At 41.2% G+C, this 19,784-nt stretch overlaps 1 long non-coding RNA gene across 2 annotated transcripts in view; it reads right to left on the bottom strand.

Annotated features, from left to right (window-relative positions):
- The window catches only part of LOC101178953, a 148,257-nt gene extending 129,798 nt beyond the window's left edge, over positions 1–18,459 (bottom strand). For both annotated transcript variants that reach the window (XR_001114223.2, XR_004032719.1), the window contains exon 1: positions 18,183–18,459. This is a non-coding gene — a long non-coding RNA (uncharacterized LOC101178953). The remainder of the gene's footprint in view (positions 1–18,182) is intronic.
- Positions 18,460–19,784: the final 1,325 nt, after the last annotated feature.

Genomic DNA, 19,784 nt, shown 5'->3' with positions numbered 1-19,784 from the left:
ACAGTATTACAACTGACCTGTTATCAAACTAGTCTCTATTACAACTGACCCTGTTATCTAATTACTCTTTTGCGTTGGAATTCCATCATAAATTGGTATAATGCTTTAAGAAAGCACTGGTAATATGGATTAATTTATGTTCAGCCAGGCTCCAAAAAGGATTTGAAGCAGTTTACAAAAGCAAACACAGTTAAATAATTTGATTAAGTGGAAAAATCCAGGTAAAAGGGAAAAGTAAGAAAAGAAACAACTAGCATTTATTGAATACTTATTGTGTATTAGCACTGTGTTAAATTCATCCTATATAATTTCATTTAATTCCTGTAGCAAAGAGGTAAATATTATTATGCCCATTTTATAGATAAGAAAATGGAGGCCTAGGCCAGGTGTGGTGGCTCATGCCTGTGATCCCAGCACTTTGGGAGGCTGAGGTGGGCAGATCACATGAGGTCAGGAGTTCAAGACCAGCCTGCCCAACATGGTGAAACCCCATCTCTACTAAAAATACAAAAATTAGCTGGGCATGGTGGTGGGTGCCTGTAGTCCCAGTTACTTGGAAACCTGAGGCAGGAGAATCACTTGAACCCAGGAGGCTGAGGTTGCAGTGAGCCAAGATCACGACGTCACTGCACTCCAGCCTGGGTGACACAGCGAGACTCTGTGTCAAAAAAAAAAAAAAAGAGAAAATGGAGGCCTAGAAAGTTAGTAACTTGCTCAAATTCACAAAACCAGTGAAAGACAAAACAGTCAAAGTCTGGAATTCGAGCTCTCATCCATTATACTGCACTTCATGTGGGGATGTGCTGAAGTACATTTATTAGGGCTAAGCCAAAATAAGAATCCACTTTCCAGTGGTCTATGCAGTGAGAGAGGAAAATTTAAAGATTTGTGGTATTCATATGTTAAACACAAACCAATTTCTTCTCAGTGTAAGCATACTATTTCATTGCACTCTGTCCAACATTTGGATCATTTTATTTTTAAAGTGCATACAGTACTTAAGACATTTAAGTCAGTGAATGCTATATCACTGTTGTTTTCATTTTAATAACTGGAGTTTACATTTTTCACATGATAATTTATTCCTGTGTCTGCATGTCTTCCTTTGTAAATTGGCCAACATTTTTGCCCATTTTTCTGTTGTTTTCCCCTAAAATTTTTATGATCCTACCTTAGAATAAAGATACAAGGTTTTTAGAAACTATTTGCAGTAGATATGACAATCCCTAGTTTTGAATTCGTATCATTTTACATTAATTTAGGTCTGTAGTCAAGTATTTTCCAATATGATTTTCTATTACTTGAAAACTTAGTCCTTCATCTTCTAGAAACTTGGCAAATAGTAAAATTTACATCTGTGAAGTTTTTCTATGATACAATGTCTGTTTAATTCTCATTCATCCGGAATGTATTTCAAGCCATGATGTGAATTGAGAACCTATACACTTTCTTTCTATTATTACTGCTTATTTATTTTATTCATTTACTTATGCGTAGCTTTGTTCCAACAAGAATTTTATTTATTAATTATTATTTATGTAGTCTTTCTCTCTATAACACGTAGTTAATTATTACACAGTGTATGTAATATGCAGTATCTTTAGGCCACTGAGTATGCTCCACAGAAGTCATCCTTCCATCACTGTAACCCTATCACGTGCACTGATAACACAAGTACTCCCATAATGACCCAATCTTTTGAATTTGACAAATTGCCTGAATATACACTTAGGTAAATTTTAAGAATACTTTGCCAAGACTTCTACCCCACGAAATAATCCTAGTGGATTTAGTTTGAAATAGCATTAAATGTACAAATTAACTTTGAAACAAGTCCTATTTTTACAATGTTTTCCTTTCTTGACATGATGGGCCTTCTGTTTATTCCAGCCTTCTTTTGCACTACTCTTTAAATTTGTGCCTTTATTTCTATCTGTTACGTTTGTTTCCCATTCTGCCCCCACTTTAGTTTCACCTTGTATCTTCCCATTTCCCTAGAGAATGAACAGCCACACATAATGCAATAGGACTTTTATTTAGGGTAGATGAGAAATCCTAGATCAGTTTTCATTTTACTAAACAATTAGTTAACAGAAGCATTGCCTCAGAGGCCTGTGCTCCACCTAGAATGGCAGAGTTCTCGAAGTCATTTGTTTCATCTGGTTAATAACCACTTGAGAGCCCTGTGCTCTCTTTCAAGTTACTTGGCTCCATCTTCTGGTTTGAATTATGAGTACTTGGAGTAAGGGCAGTTAACAGTTGCCAGAACAGGACTGAGACTGGGGTGAGGTAAGTTGGGCATCTAGGGTCCAGATTTAAGGAAGCGTCTGCTCTCAGGCCCCCTGGTGTCTCGTCCACCTCACCTGGTCCCAGCCTGCCCCAGGGAACCGGCTGCTGTGAGCCAGCTAGCGTCTGGCAAGCAGTTGGGAGAGGGAGCCACTATTTCCCCCATAGCTCTGCCCTGGGCCTGCATAGTGGGAGTTGCTGTCACTGTCCACAGGGAGCACTTGGCCCAGCCTGGCTAATGGGCCCCACTCTTGCTTCTCCAGGTCACTTTTGTGTTTTGGTAGCAAGAGGCATCTACAGCTGGAACAGCCTGACACCATCTAAATGCTCTTACAGGATCCGTAAAGCCAAATCATTTCCATTTGAGAAGCACTTTGTCTGAATTGTGTTATTGGTCCATGGCTCATGACCTCCCTCTGGCCTGTGCCACCCTAACTGCCCTTAACTGTCCAGAACAACCACCACCCCTGCCCTTGAAGCCTGCCCTGAAAGGCTTCAAGCACAAGGGCTCGTTTTTTAAAAATCCAAGAAGAGCTGAATATGAGCAGATGAAAGCAGCTATAATAAAATGCATTATTATAAAACCTATATGGGAGGCGGGTTTAGATAGATGTGACACTTGATTCCACAGTCTTTCCATGCTTTTCAAATGCAGAGAGTAAAATATTTTTGGTTTCGTGCTATTTACACTTAGTAGTGTTCCAATATCTTTAATTTGTGAGTATTAAAAACATTCTTTAGTTTTATTATTTTGAAATGAATACTCAGTAAATCTTCCAAAGATGTAGAGGAGGGTTGGGTAAGAGAAACTTATATAACCATCTTAGTTAACAAAATGAGGGATATTCTCATTAGTTAGAAATGGCTCTACAAACAGAGAAACTAAGATTATAAAATTTAGAATGAGAGAGAAAAGGAACAAGAAAAGCAAAGCAAGGTTGAGGAGCAAGTCAGGGGGAAGAGAACGTCGGAGAGCAGAAATGCGGCAGGAGCAGCAAGAGGTCCACACACAATAAGACCCCGCGACAGATCTGAGGCAGCAGGCAGGGCTGGGACATTCAGTGTGGGGCAAACGGGCCTGCCCACCACCACCCCACACAAATTGCTCACAATAATCCTCAAAATTAGCACTTAGTACAATCATTTTTGTTACTAATCATGACTGTGTGCCTTTGAGATAGTTGAGGCACACATAGTCCCCCCACTTAAAGCATCCACATTGATCGATTTCATTATAACGTTATTTGTCTCTTAAATCATTTGTTATAAAAGTAAATAGACATATCAATCCATAAAAGACACAGTGGTTTACATTCTTCATGCTCCGAGTGCTGCTATAAGCCCTGTGACAGCAGCTGTGCTTTTTGGCAGTGAACATGAACTCACATCTGTCAGTGCTGTCAGCCATGGAGCCCTCTCCTGTCCCATCCTGAGCTGATATCCAGCACTGTCTGTGGTTTACCCCACTATGGCCTTGTTGCCTGTCATTTAATTTGTGTCCTAGAAAACAACTATGCCTGAATCAGCCCTCTACACATACAAGGTTTCTGTGAAGGGAGCGCCCACGCTCATCCAGTCAAATTGGATTAGGGCCCAACCTAACAACTCTGTTTTAACTTAGTTACCTCTTTACAGGCCCCGTTTCCTTTTCTGCTTTCCCTCTCTCAGAACAAAGACAACATTGTTGTGAGACAGAGTAGGGATGGGACTTGACCTCCCTCCCCCATTCCCCACCAAGGACTTTTACTGCAAGCTGATCGGTCTGTGGGGATCCTGATCAGACCATCCAGACCTTGCATCATAAATCTGAGGTATTAGGGGTTAGGGCTTCAACATATGAATTTGGGGGGACACAATTCAGCCCATAACAAATGTGAACTTTTAAAAAGTTAACCTCAGTTATCTATAACTCTTGCTCACCAATCTAGAATCTCATTTTCTGACAGCCTCACACAATGGAGTTGGCACTTCTTCTCTGGCATCGTTGTCATGCCAGACCCGTTCATGACTGTGGCAGAAGCTCCTGCAAGTGCAACAACTTGTGAAAGATGCACAACACGGGGTGGGCGGGGAGCAGAAAGGACAAAAAGAGCCCGAGCTGCCTGATTGTTTTGTTTTCCCACTATCCAATAAGCAAATTAATACTACTATATCTGCAGCACTAGTCTATAGGAATTCATATTCTAGGTCAGAGTTACTGCTTTTTTGTGTTCCTATAAATGATATACACAACTTGTTTAAGACAGATTCTGTGCCCTGCCTTTAGAGATCTTAATCCAGTCTGGGTGGGCCCAGGATCTGCCTGTTTCAGAAACGCCCCAGGAGATTCTGTCTTGGGAGCCACACTGCTAGCGGTGATAAAGCAGTGCCATCTGGGCTGTGCACCAAACAAGGGCCCAAGACCCACAGCTCCCAAGTCAATCAGCTGATGGACTTTGAGTCAAATCAGCTGGTTCATTGAGTTGTACAAGCACATTCTCCTAATTTGCTACAAATTAAACAGGTCTGTTTCCTATTTCATTGTTAACCTAGGCTTTTAAAATTTATATAACACTAGCTATGGGTTATTGAACCTATAATAACCAAACCAGTGGTGGCTCACACCTGTAATCCCAGCACTTCGGGAGGCTGAGGCAGGCGGACCACTTGAGGCCAGGAGTTTGGGACCAGCCTGGCCAACATGGTGAAACCCTGTGTCTACTAAAAAATTAGCTAAGCGTGGTGGCATGTGCCTGTAATCCCAGCTATTTGGGAGGCTGAGGCAGGAGAATCACTTGAACCCAGGAGGCGGTGGTTGCCGTGAGCTGAGATTGCGCCACTGCACTTCAGCCTGGGTGACACAGCGAGACTCTGTCTCAAAAACTAATAACAATAACCAAACCAATAAGTTGGTTTGGGGCCAAGTTATAGGGTAGGCAAACAATAACAATTTTCCAAATTAGCCATTGTTAGCACCATTTTAAAGATGAGGAAACAGAGACTTACAGAGAATAAGTAAGTTTCCCAAGATCACACAGTTGGCAACTGTCTGAACCTAGTTTCAAACCCTGAGTCAGCTCAATTCCAAAGGTCCAGTGATTTCCAGACAACTAAATAATGCACCATTTAAAATTCTTCAGTAAGAACTTGTACTCAGTGCTTTTAGTCTATACAGGATATCAATTTGTTCCAGGCAGTGCTAAGATGCATAACAATATTGAATATCTTTCATTTTAAGACAACTGTAAGATGTAATGAGGACATCAATGTAATAATAGCTTTGGGGAAGCATAAAATGCCACAATAAATATATATGTCAAATATAAGATGCCTCACTATTTGGAAATATTAAATGCAAAAAATAAAACATAAAGATGGTCGGCTCGGTGCAGTGGCTCACACCTGTAATCCCAGGGCTTTGGGAGGTCAGGGCAGGAGGACTCCTTGAGCCCAAGAGTTCAAGAACAGCCTGGGCAACATAGCAAGACCACCTCTCTACAAAAAATAAAATTAAAAAATTAGCTGACCATGCTGGTGTACACCTGTAGTCCTAGATACTCAGGAGGTTGAGGCAGGATTACTTGAGCCAGGAGTTCAAAGGTACAGTGAGCTATGATCACACCACTGCACTCTAGCCTAGGCAACAGAGCAAGTCCCTGTCTCAAAAAAAATAATTAATTAAAATAAAGATGAGGGAAAATACCTTAAAATCAATGAAGAAAACCACACAATTTGTCTTGTTTGACAACACAGCCATTGGCCTGCAGTGCCATCTGCTGTAAGGAAGTGGCAACTACAGTAGCCCTCAAAGCCAGGGTTTTACCAGGGCAGGAGGGCTAGTAACCGCTTCGTTACCCAGGTGTCTCAGAGTGCCAGTGTCCAAGTCACGGATATGGAATAAAGGGGGAAATACAAATAAAAGTAAAAGATAAGAGGAAGAAAAATAAAGAAGATGGAAGAGAAAAATAAAAATAAAATAGGGAGGTGGTGTCATCATCCCTGTCATTAGGAGACTACCTCTTATCTGCCAGGTATTTTGCACATTTTATCTACAACCTATTTTGTTGATCTGTCTTACCAGGGGCTTGCCTTTTTTATTTTTCCAGTCTTTTCAAAGAACAAGGTTTTATTTTTATTGATCATTGGTATTGTGTTTTTGTTTTCTATTTCACTCATTTCTGCTAGCGTTTCTTCCCTCTACTTACTTCGGATAATTAGTTTCCATATATACGCCATGTGATTTTAAATCCTAGCATTTCAGAGCTGGAAGGAGATCGAGAAAAACCTGGCTCTCTTCTCTCATTTTACAAAGAGGCCCAGAGAAAGAGGAAATTTGCCGTATGTCCTACAGCTGGTGCCTCGTTTCCACACAGATGAGTAATTGCTCCTTCTCCATTCATACCACGTTCCCCTCCTCCTCTTCTTTCCCTCCTCCCTTTCCTTTTCTGCTTTCCCTCACTCAGAACAGAAAAAGATAGCCTTGTTGTGAGACAGAGTAGGGATGGGACTGGGCCTCCCTCCCCCGTGCCCCACCAAGGACTTTACTGCAAGCTGGTGAGGACCCCAATCAGACCATTCAGACCTTGCACCATAAATCTTGCTCAAGGCGCCATACCCACTGATTGGAGGACCTTGAAGAAGCTAAAATAAGCAGCGCTCACCATAAATCCTACTCAAGGGAGTTAACCCTATCTCCCACATGCCCTCAAGGCCAGAAGAATGGAGTAATCTTTAACCTTAGCTTCATTATGGTAGGAAAAATCACACCGGGGTGAAGATTAAACATGCTAATGAGACATGTGACACATGAAGAAGCATGTTATGAACTGCACAGGGGCTAAAAGCTCCCCACCTCTACATGCCTAAACATCACTTTCCCGCCATAGCCCCTTTAAAACTGCCTCTCTAACTCCTCCGGGGCCAGCCAGACTCAGTCTCTCTCTCTCAAGCATTGTTTAGGAAAACTCTTTTGTCCTCAGGTCAATTTCTATTGTATTAAAAGCCCAAGAACCCATAGCCGGTAACAGTTGGGCTGATAAAATTCAGGATAAATAGGCAAAAGATCTAAATTTAAAATCATGGTGCATCAAATTTTGTACATTTGTGCTGGAAGTTAGTGGTTTTCCTGTTTTTACAACACTACACATGTACTCCAAATAGACAAGGTTACCAAATGCAAACAAATTTTAGAAAACAAAATTCAACCTGCCTTTTAGAAGCTTATACTTGTATCTATTAAAAATGCTGATATTCAGCTGGGCGTGGTGGCTCACACCTGTAATCCCAGCACTTTAGAAGGCTGAGGCGGGTGGATCACGAGGTCAGGAGATTGAGACCATCGTGGCCAACATGGTGAAACCCCGGTCTCTACTAAAATACAAAAAATTAGCCAGGCGTGGTGGTGCATGCAGGTAGTCCCAGCTACTCGGGAGGCTGAGGCGAGGAATTGCTTGAACCCAGGAGGTGGAGATTGCAGTGAGTCAAGATTGTGCCAATGCACTACAACCTGGGGACAGAGGGAGACTCCGTCTCAAAAAAAAAAAAAAAAAAAAAAATGTTGACATTTATTTCAGATATTTGGCAAAAAACAGAAATAGATGGTATCTTGGCAATCAAAATATAAACATAGGCCAGGTGTGGTGGCTCACGCCTGTAATCCCAGCACCTTGGGAGGCCGAGGTGGGTGGATCACGAGGTCAGGAGTTCAAGATCGGCCTAGCCAACGTGGTGATACGCGTCTCCTAAAAATACAAAATTAGCCAGATGTGGTAGTGGGCACCTGTAATCCCAGCTACTCAGGAGGCTGAGGCAGGAGAATCACTTGAATCCGGGCGGTGGAGGTTGCCACTGCACTCCAGCCTGGGCGACAGAGTGAGACTCCATGTCAAAAAAAGAAAAAAAAATGCAAATGTAGTTTTACATTTCCAGTTAAACAAATGAGCATTGCAGGTCATAAAATTTGCTGAATGTTGCAGTAAACTGGCTCTGGGAAGGATAAACAGAGGCTGCGGTTTGACCTGTGGGCCCCTGCCCTGCCTTTCATGACACCGCTCTCACTGCTCTCAGCCTTCAGAAGCCCTGGTGGCCTCGCGGTGTAGCTCTCTTCCTCTAAAAACCTGTGATAAGAAATGTATCTGGCATTAGTCATTTATATCTTATTATGGATTACTCAAATGCCCTCTCCCAGGGCCATTTGTATTTTAATTTTTTCTCCGATGTGTGTTAAAAAGTTGTCCTCTCTCAGACAGCATTTTAGGTACATTAATCAGGTAGGGTAGGCATGATAGAGGAGGGCTTTTCAAGTGCCTTAACAATCATTCCACCCACTTACCTAAGACCCTGCATATTTCAAAACAAATTAAGTTGCCCATGTCGTCAAAAAATGTAGTCTTTCACAGCACTAACCAAAACTGCTGGGTTGTTTTTTTGCCAGTGTTAATACTTGTTACACACACACACACACAAACACGGATACTTTGGTCAAATCTCTAGTATATTGATGAACACTGCAATAAATGGGATACAGAACAATATTTCTAAACCATATCTAACCACAGGATATTTTCTTCAAGTAGCGCCTCCAGGTCTAACGTTCCTCAGAATACACAAGAGAGACCAGGTCATAATCTCCTTTCTGTTCAGTCTCCAGCACCATAAAAGAATAATTCAAAATGCCTTCCTGCTAATACTCTCATTACTCATTAAAAGACACAGAGAGAAGAAAATGGTCTCTCAAGACTGGTACTCAGAGTGTCTCAGAGTGCCAGCAAGTGCTTCAGCAAGAGGCATCCCAGACACAGGTAGAAATACTTGGTGAAGGTAAGTAGGAAATTTCTTGAGGTTGTTCATAGGAAGGCTCTGCCCTGCACAAATGCAGAAATGTAGGAGACAATAGATGTGATTAACATACAAACACCACTAATATCCAACTAAATGGAAATGGTGAGACAAAAGAAAGCCAACAAATTAGACCAACCAGTCCTCAGCAGTTCATACATCTTATCTTCAGTAGAATTCAAGGACTTAGCAGTCTGACTGTTCTATCCTTCCATACTATATGGTCAGAAAGTCTATGGTTAGATTGTTTGGTTTAGTCTATAAAGAACCAACCTCAATTTTTATTTTTATTTTTTTAAACTTAAAAAAAAGAGAGCGAGAGACAGGGTCTTTCTATGCTGCCCAGGCTGGTCTTGAATTCCTGGCCTCAAGCTATCCTCTCTCTCAGCCTCCCACAAGGCTGGTATTACAGGCATTAGCCACTGCACCTGGCCTTTTTTTTTTTTTTTTTAACTTTTATTTTAGATTTAGGGGGTACATGTGCAGGTTTGTCACCCGGGTATATTGCATGATGCTGAGGTTTGAGGTACAAATGATCCCATTACTCAGGTAATAAGCATAATAACCAGTAGTTAGTTTTCTAATCCTTGCTCTCCTCATTCACTCCCCCAATAGTCCCCAGTTTCTATTGTTGCCATCTTTATGTCCATAAGTTCCAAATGTTTAGCCAACCTCAACTTTAAAACCACACATGAAAAAAAGTGTAGAGTTAAAAAGTTCCAGATGACTCCCTACGATACACCATCATTTTTTGTAATATCCCCTAAAAAGCAAACTAAATTATGTTATTTAAGGAGTGAAATAATCTAAAATAATAAGTATGTTTAAGCAGGCTGGGCGTGGTCGCTCACACCTGCAATCCCAGCACTTTGGGAGGCTGAGGCGGGCAGATCACCTGAGGTCAGGGGTCTGAAACCAGCCTAGCCAACACAGCAAAACCCCATCTCTACTAAAAATACAAAAATTAGCCAGGTGTGGTGGTGCGTGCCTGTAATCCCAGCTACTCAGGAGGCTGAAGCAGGAGAATCACTTGAACCTGGGAGGCAGAGGTTGCAGTGAGCCAAGATCAGATCACTGCATTCCAGCCTGAGTGACAGAGCGAGACTCCGTCTCAAAAAAAAAAAAAAAAAAAGTATGTTTAAGCAAGGAGGTTAACAAAACTCAGAACAGTGGTTACCTCTGAGATTGAAAGCTTAGCAGGAGTTGTGTCCAAGGAGAAGCATTATGGGAATATTCTAGTTATTTAATTGGGTAGTGAGTTCAGGTGTGTTCATGTCATTATGCCTTATAACTTAGTATATACCTCATGTGAACTACCAAAGTACAGTGTCAATAAGATTCACAAGCTTCAGTCTGCGTCTGGGAGACCTGCCCCAAAGAGGTAATGGTCAGACATTTGAAAGCAAAGCAGGCAACCTGAGTGGCCCTAACTGCATCTTTGTGTGACCAGATTGGGACAGAAGCGAGATCTCAACATCTTCAGAGAGCATCTAGAAGTTTTAGAAAAAGTTGCCAAAGGCCTTTGGAAGAGATGTAGATTAGAATATAAGACAATCATGAGAAAGGAACAGATAGGCAGGAGGGGAATGTGAGGTATGGGATGAAGAAACACACAGAGAAGAGGAAAAACTGTTAAGGCCAAAGTGCTACAGAAGCTCCAGGGGCCTGCATGGGGTTGGAGTGAAGAGACTGAGGATGGGAAACTGTGAGAGCCTGGCACCTTAGCTGGGCCAATAGATCTGGAGATACAATGATCCTAAGGCTAAGCAATGATGTTGCCTCAGTGAGGAATAGAGAGGGTCAGGCATGAGTGCTCAAGCTGGGGGTGGGGGGGGTAGAGGGGAGTAAAAAAAAGGCAGAAACAAAAGAAACAAGGTAGGTATGATCAAGAGCAGGTGCATCCATACAGAAGTGTTAAGCGTGTCTACTTCCCAAATGGAAGCTCAGGAGGTGGCATGCATTGTCATCATCTGTGGGAGTTCAGTCAGGGTGATGGGAAAAATTGTAGAGGAAAAATTATAAAGATAGTTATAGAAAATAAACACAAACCTTCTTGGAAGGCTGGAGGGTTTGCATGGCTTCAGTAACAGATTCGGCTGAAGGCAGCCTAATCCTCTTTACCTTTAGTTGATAGCAAAAAAGCAAATAACACGGGAATGTGTGGAGTTTAAATAGCTTGTTTACTCATGTGGTCCTAAGACCAAACTGATCAACCTCAGGTGCATAATTGCTCTCTGCTGGGGGGTGGGGGGTCAGCAATGTTAATTACCCTCTAGTGGTGTTTACTCAAGACCTTTGTCATTTAATCTGTACTAAATAAATGCAAACTTTGTCAGCTTATGGGGCAATGCTCCAGACTCAGAACAGAGCCTCTTAGCTGGACTGACAGCTGTGTTAGTGTATGTCTCTCATCCATTGCTGGGTCAGGGTCTGCAGGTCGGACCGTACAGTCATCATGTGTGTCTGTGTGTAAAGTTTGAAAAATAACATAAGTAGAGAAACTAGTTTAATGAACCCCTAGCAATTTAATGAAGTTTAATGAACTTCAGCAATTATCAATGGATAGTCAATCTTGTTTCCCCACACCTCCAACCATTCTCCTTTGCCCTGGATTTTTTAAAAAGCAAATCCCAGAGAGCATATCATTTTTGGTATGTAAATCTAAAAGATAAAGACTCCCTTATTTTAGACTTAGCCCCAGTGCCATCATCAGACCCCCAAATTCTTTAATATAAATTAGTTAATATCATCAAACATCCAATCAGTGCTTACATTTCCTACAGTGTCCTCTAAATGATCTTTCATTTTTTCATTTGGTTTAATCTGGATCTAAACAATGTCCACACATTGTAATTAGTTAAAATATTTGTTTCTTTTAATCTGTAGGTTTTCCACATCCTCTTTTCTTTCTTGTTATCTTTTTGCTGTTGTGGTGGAGATTGTTGTCAAAACACAATGTCAAAATCAATTTTCCCATTCTTGATTTTGCCGGTGGCATCCCTGAGATGTCATTTGACTTGTTCCTCTATTTCCTATATTTGTAGTAAAGTTGGTAGTCAGATTCCATTGTATTTTTCTGGCATGACAATTTCACAGGCAGTGATACGTTCTTCCCTGGGAGGAGGTTGATGGCTGCCTGCACCTCTTTTACGATGTTTGGAAAACTGTGATATCCTAATTCTTTTTATTCCTTCTGCTTCTATAAGCCACAATATGTCTATTAAGAGAAACTTCCCTCATTAATTATTTGATTTCCCTTAAGTATTGTTCGTATAAGAGAGGCAGAATATGTGTTTGATTCTTTCCCTTTAAGTTTTTGAAATGAGTTGGTCCCTAGAATTTTCTAGAGGCAATCAATAAGGATTTTCATTTAGTATTATTGAGAACTTATGAATATAGACATATTCAATGTATTTCAAGGATGGGATATTTATAAGGGTTTTAGGGTCTGGCATAAGATGGGTTTTTCAAGGCAGGGATGCTGACTTAATTGGCCAGTTTGTTATATAATAAGTTGAGAACTGGCGAGCACAATGAAGGGTAGGGAGTTGAAGTGAGTTTTGAAGGGCACAGTCGTGTGGTAACCCAGTTGAGTGACCTACGTATTATCCTGATGACAGCTATTAACCAGTTGTCAGCCTATAGCTCTAATAGATTTTTAGGAAATTTCTAAAACTAGATTTTTTTAAAACAAATAATAAATTTATTTGAAATGACATCTTAGTTCACAAGTGTAATAATAGTTCTTTCTTCCTTTTATTTTTCTCCAGTACAATCTTTACTTGGTTTTGGTATCAGGTTGATGCTGGCCTCATAAAATGACCTGAGCAACTTTTGCTCTATTTCTATTTCTGGAGCAACTTGTATGTTATAGAAATTAACTGTTTCTTAAAAGTCCCTTAAAAGCCTCTAGATCTGAGTTGGGGTGGGGGGAGTTTAGGAGAGACATTTGGCTGCCATTTCAATTTACCAAACACTTAGTGGTTTATTCAAATTCTCTATTTCTTCTTATGCCAATTACGGCATTTTATATTTTTAGGAACATATCCATTTTATCTAGGTTTATATATATTAGGGTTCATAACACTTTTTAAACGTTTTAATATATTTTGTTATTTCCTCCATTATTCTGTCTTATTTTGAATCTTTCCTCTTTTTTCCTGATCAGCCTTGCCAAAGTTTGGTCTTCTTAATCTTTTCCATGGGACTGACTTCTGTTTTATTCATCTTCTCTACTTTTCTCTGTGTCACTGATTCCTGCCCATATCTTTATTATTGCCTTTCTTCTTGTTTCACTGTGTATGCCGTTGCTTCTTGTGTTGAATGCTTAGCTACTTTATTTTTAACCTTTTGTTTCCTGATAGATATAACCATACATTTCCATCTAACTGGCACTTTAGCTGTGTCCCAATTTGACATGTAGAATTTTTATTAACATTCAATTTTAAATACTTCTTAATTTCCTTTATGACTCAAGGATGTTGTCTACTAAGATGTTTTTTGGTTTCCAAATGAGGTTTGGGGTAGTTTTTGGTTTCTGTTTGTTTGTGGGTTTTGTTTGTTTTTTGCTATTCTGCTGATATGGTTTGGGTCTGTGTCTCCACCCAAATTTCATGTCAAATTGTAATCTACAGTATTGAAAGCTGGGCTTGGTGGGAGGTGATTGGATCATAGGGGCTGAGTTCTCATGAATGGGTTAGCACCATCCCCTCAGTGCTGTTCTCATAATAGTGAGTTATTGTGGGATCTGGTCATTTAAAAGTATGTTGCACCTCCCCCATATCTCTCTCCTGCTCCAGCCATGTAAGACATGCCTGTTTCCCCTTCGCCTTCCACCATGATTGTAAGTTTCCTGAGGCCTCCCAAGAAGCAGAAGCCACTAAACTTCCTGTATAGCATGCAGAACTGTGAGCCAATTAAAACTCTTTTCTTTATAAATTACCCAGTCTTGGGTATTTGTTTATAGTAATGCAAGAATGAACTAATACATCTGCTGTATTATTTATTGTACATGAAAAATTACCACAAATGTAGTGACTTAAAACAACATGCATTTATTATCTTATAGTTTCTGTTGGTCAGGAGTCTGGGCACAATCTAACTGGGTTCTCTTTCTTTCTTAATGTCATGTAATCATGGGAATGACTTTCCATCATATTTACCGTATTTTTTTGGTGTATTAGGGGTCTCCAGAGAAGGAGAACCAATAGGATGGATGGATGGATGATTGATAGCTAAGCTAGATAGACAGATAGATATTATAAAGAGATTTATTATAATGAATTGACTCTCATGGGATTATGGAGGCTGGCAAGTCCAAAATCTGCAAAACCAGTGTTCTAATTTAAGTCCAAAGGCTGGAAGCTGCTTTAGAACCAGGAAATGTCAATGTTCCAGTTCAAGTCCAAAGACCAGTAGGATGCTGTAGACGGACAGCCAATATCCCAGTTCTAAGGCCATCAGGCAGGAGAATCCTCTTACTAGGGGGGTGGAGTCAGCCTTTTGTTCTATTCAGGCCTTCAACTGATTGGATGAGGCCCACACACATTAGGGAGGGAAAGCTGCTTTACCCAGTCCACCAATTTAAATGCTAATCTCATCCAGAAACACACTCACAGAAATACCCAGAATAATGTTTGACCAAATATCTGGATACCCTATGGCTGACCTATTCAAAATAATACATAAAATTAACCATCATAATTGGTTGAAAGATACAGGTCCCACCCATATCCAAAGAAGGGAACTACATAAGGGTGTAAACACCAGGAGGTGGAAATCATAGGGGCCTTAAAATCTGTCCACAACACATACTGTTATTCATTACTTCTAATTTGATTGCAATGTGAAATTTATTGAGCCTTCCTTTAAGATTTAATACACAGTTTATGTTTTTACTTTAATGTTTCACATGTACCTGAAAAGAACATGTATTCACTGTTTGATGGAAATGTATATGAGTTATAAATATCTAATGGCTCAAGTTTATTAATTAAATTGTCCAGACCTTGTATATTTGTTTTCTGTGTGTATGTGTGTTGGGAGAGGAGAGGAAGTATCTACTGTCTACCTGATCTATTGGATACTGAGAGGAGCTAGTTAAAAATCTCCAACTATAATTCTAATTTATCTGTTTCTGCCTAAACTTCTGTTAGCTGCTGCTTAATAAATATCAAAGCTGTATTGTTGGGCACATTTATGACCTCCCTTATGAACTTTCTATCTTAACTTTTATTTTGTCAGGTTTTAAAATTACTACATGAGCTTTCTTTGGTTCATGTTTGCGCTATATCCTTTTCAAGCCTTTTAACCTTTTAGTGTCTATTTGTTTTACACAAGTTTCTTGTAGAAAACGTATTGCTGAATCCCTTGCTTTCATTCAATTTGAAAGACTGTTTTTTTTAATTGGTTAGTTTAAGCCACTTACGTTTATTGTAATTGCTGCTCTATTTAGGAGGCAGCATAGAATAGCTCTAAGTACAGTTCTAAGTATGGGTTCTAGATCCAGACCACCTGGGTTCAGGCCTTGGTTCTGCCACTTTCTAGCAAGTTAATTAATCTCAGTTTCATCATCTATAAAATGAGGATGATGAAAGTGATAGTACCTTCCTCATAAGGTTATTATGAGGATCAAATAAGAAACACCCAGAAAAGTATCTGGAACACACTTACTCTGAAAGTAAAAATTATTAGTAATTTTATTTCTGCTATCAAATTTCATATATTCTAATTATTGCACTTTCTTTTTATTCCTTTTTCCTCTGCTCTCTTGCCTTTCATTCAATAAAATTTTCTTCCACTGCTTTAAAAGTTACGTTTTATTCTTTTTTAATGGTAGTTACCCTTAAGACCTACATTCACAAATATTTATCTTTATTGATTTATTAAAGTTAACATTTTTTTTGTCTTCCTCCCATATGATAGTAATTTAACCCAGCACTACTCTAAGTACTCTAAGTAGTACTGGGTTACTTATCTCATCCATTCCAGAATGAGATTTGAGCCTGAATGTAAATCAACACACAACTTCCTTCATTGAGGAAGTCTTGCTACGAAAGTGTCAGCTGAATCAAAGAGCTGATATGCATTCTGGTACAAGCTCCTTATCTCTCTGAGAACCATTAATTTTTGTGAACCACCCTTTGAATGGCACTATTTTAGATCACTGTCTTATCATTTTGGCCTCTCATTCCTGAGCCCCACACCCCTCACAATATTGACATTGTCTATAATTTTAGGTCTGCGTCATTATAAATATACTGTTCTTTGTTTCTAGACTTTTGAAAAGAGTTTTTGTAAGTCAGGTTTAATGAAATACGGTTTACATACAATAAAATTCACCTTTTCTAGTGTACAGTTCTACGAATTTTGACAAACAGATACCACTGGGTCATCAGTACCATTCTCAAGATAATGTAATATTTCCATCACTTCAGAAAGTTTCTCCAGATTCCCTTCACCCCCAGCAACTGACAACCATTGATCTATTTTCTGCCTTTTCCAGAATGTCACATAAATGGAATCATAGAGTAGCTTATTATATCTGACTTTTTTTCCCTTAACATGCATTTGAGATCATCCATGTTTTTGCATATGTAAGAAGTTTGTTCCTTCTTAATGCTTAGTTGTATTTCATTGTATAGATGCATCACAGTTATGTATAGCCACCCACCAGTTCCTGGACACTTGGATGGTTCCTGGCCTTTTTTCTAACACAACAATAAATTCAGCCTAAATATTTGGCCACTCTCATGCTATATCTATTGTATCATCTCCCGAATTTGTTTCTCTTGTTTGATTACATCCTCCAAGAATGTCATTCAAATGAATCTTTCATAAGAATATTTTTATTATTAATACATTCTCACATTCTAATGACAATATGGCTTAACAGAAAATAAGTTCAAAGTTATGCTTTTAAATACTTACATATAGAAATATTTTGCTTGAGATAAACCTTTTCAATCTGAAGGTTTTTTTCTACCTTGAAATTTATCTCCATTATATCTTCAAATATTTCCCCTTCTCTGTTTTTATATTTCTTCCTTTCTGTTCTAGTTTTATCCTAGGTATAAGCTAGAAAATTTACAAATAAGCTAACTTGTTTTTTAAAACTTTTTCTACTGCCTCTGGAGGTTTGCTGAAAATGCTCTTCCAATTACTAATTCATCGTCAGCTGCATCTTTTAGACTATTGCACATTACTAATACATAGCATCAATATTCATTCTAATTATTTTTATGCTTAATATCTGTTTTAGTTTCATATTTTTTCCTGATTCATATTGCTAACATCATAACTCATTTTAAATAAATTTATCATGCTTATTTAAAAATCTTGGTCCATCTGCTCTACTGATCAGTTTCAGATGGCCTATGTTATTCAACTGCGGTCTTTTAACAGTAGTTGCACTCCTCCAGTGTCTAATTCTTTGTCCTATGAATTCATGTTCCCCTGGGGTTTCACCTACTCTGTCTGATAAACATGCATCCAGGAAGGCCCAGTGAGTTTGCAGTGGGAGGGCGGTGTGAGCCCAGAAGGAAATCGCTGGCACCAGAGAACCACTGTCTATCATTCCCAGTTTCTGCCACTTACCAGATCTTTCCTCCAGTTAGGTTTCTACCCTTAGGGAGAAGCAGCACCTAAAGGAAGCAATTAACCTAGCAACCCTAAGGGTGGCAGGGGGAAGGGTAGAGGCTTGATTGAGAGGAGGTGGGGGGAGGTCGGCCTGCAGTTTTTTTGTTTTTCGTTTTTTAAATTCCTCACCCCAACAGTGCTTTTGCGCTGGTCTGGTATTACCCGGAAAACTATGCTACCAGTCGCTTCAGTGGACACTACCATTTCAATTGCGAAGTCAGGCAATGATTGTCCTAAGGCAAGGTGGGAGAGAAGTCAGAGTAAACCACCTCGAGAGCGCCGGTCTCCCGGAGCGTCTGGGTTCGACTCCTGCCTCCACAACCTACTGTGTCTCCTCGAACAAGCTGCATCACCGCTGGCCGTGCCTCAGTTTCCCTCCTCCGTAGATTAGGAATAACAATAGCAGTGAGAACAGAATCCAGCACACAGTAAATGCTGCTTACCTGTTTGCTATGTGGAATACACCACTACAGTGTTGCTCGGCCCTCAGGAAGGGTCTGCTGAGACTTTCTACTTCCTGCTCAGGGCAGAGGCCGACCACCCGCCCAAGGTCGTGGCGGCGCCGGCTCAGCTTTAGTCGTCAAAGTGCACATCCTGGGAGACGCTGCCCCGAGGTGGTTGAGGCGAGAGGGCAGGGAAGCGTCTGAGCCTCTTCCTCCCACCCGAGCAGGACCCCAGCTGACAGCGGGTGAGCTGGGCAGAAACCCATGCCGGAAAGAGGCGGACCCAGTGGACCGCAGCGCCTGCAGTCACCGGGCCAGGCGCAGAGGCGGACGGGAGGCGGTGCTGCGCCGTGCCCGCCCCTCCCCGGCCCGGCCCCGGCCCCAACCCCAGCCCCAGCCCCGGCTCGCGGACGCTGCGTCTCGGCGTACGGGAGGCGGCGGCGGCGGCTCCCAGTCACCGGCCCCCGCCGGCGAGCGCACGATGCACTGCCTGGGCGCCGAGTACCTGGTAAGCGCTCGCAGCCTCGGCCCTCGGGGGAGGAGCCCCGGGGAAGGGTCGGGTCTCCCTCCTGCACGCAGCCTGCCCTGCCGGACGCTTCCGCTTTTCCCGCGCCTCGGGAATTACGCCCCCGCTTAGTACCTTGGGGCCACCTGGCGGGGAGGACCCTGGACCCTGCTCCAGTGCTGGGGCGGAGGCGGGGGAGACGCGGGCCGCGGGGCGCAAACTTGGGGTCGCCCTCAGGTGCACCTCCAGGTAAGCACTTGGCGGCAGGGGGCTTAACATCCGCTCCGCACAGAGCAGGTGTTTCAAAGGCTGTGTGAAAGAGCTTCTGGTGGCCACGTAAAAAAAAAAAAAAATTAATTTTAAAAATTTAGAAAAAGATTGGTTACTTTGACCACTCTTCGAGTAGATTTGGGTTCGGTTTCCAGGTTGAGTCCACTTGTTTATCTTCTTTTTCTCAACTCTCCCTTTTTCTGGAAGGTTTCTGCAGAAGGAGCCCCTAGGCAAAGGGAGTGGCGACCCCAGATTTATAGGAAATGCACAGATACGGCATGGTTATTCCTGTTCTTTCTCTTTTGGACTGGTTTGGTAAGTGTGGGTGCTTGGTAGGAAAGAGGCCAGAGTGTGTGTGCACGTCTGGAAATAACTCTGTCCCAAATGTGAATCGTAGTTGGTGTGCAGTGAGAGACTTCTGCCGTTAACCCACAATAAACATCACTTAGTACTCGGGAGAATTCTTGTCCTAGACTCGCTAGAAAGGCTTTCTGCTACAGGCCAGGTTCTAAGGGGTGACTCCATTAGGAAATGGGAATTAACAGTTTGCAATGTGATTGCTATTTAGTAAGGCCAATGTGTCTCCTTTTACTATCCGAACTTACTGAACAGAAGTTCTTTTACCATCTGCCACACCCCCAAATCAAATATTCCTCAAGCTTTTGGTGCACCTTTAACAAAGGAAAAGCCAGGGTAAGCCTAGAAATAAGTTGCATTTCCTTTAGCTGAACATCACATACACACACACACACACACACACGAGATATGTTGTGTTTAGCAGCCAATACTGTTAACCATAGCTAACAAGGAATGATTTTTCCCACTCT

This window comes from Nomascus leucogenys, chromosome 12, assembly GCF_006542625.1.
Source record: "Nomascus leucogenys isolate Asia chromosome 12, Asia_NLE_v1, whole genome shotgun sequence".
Taxonomy (NCBI): Eukaryota; Metazoa; Chordata; class Mammalia; order Primates; family Hylobatidae; genus Nomascus; species Nomascus leucogenys.
This window is presented reverse-complemented; position numbering and strand designations above follow the sequence as displayed.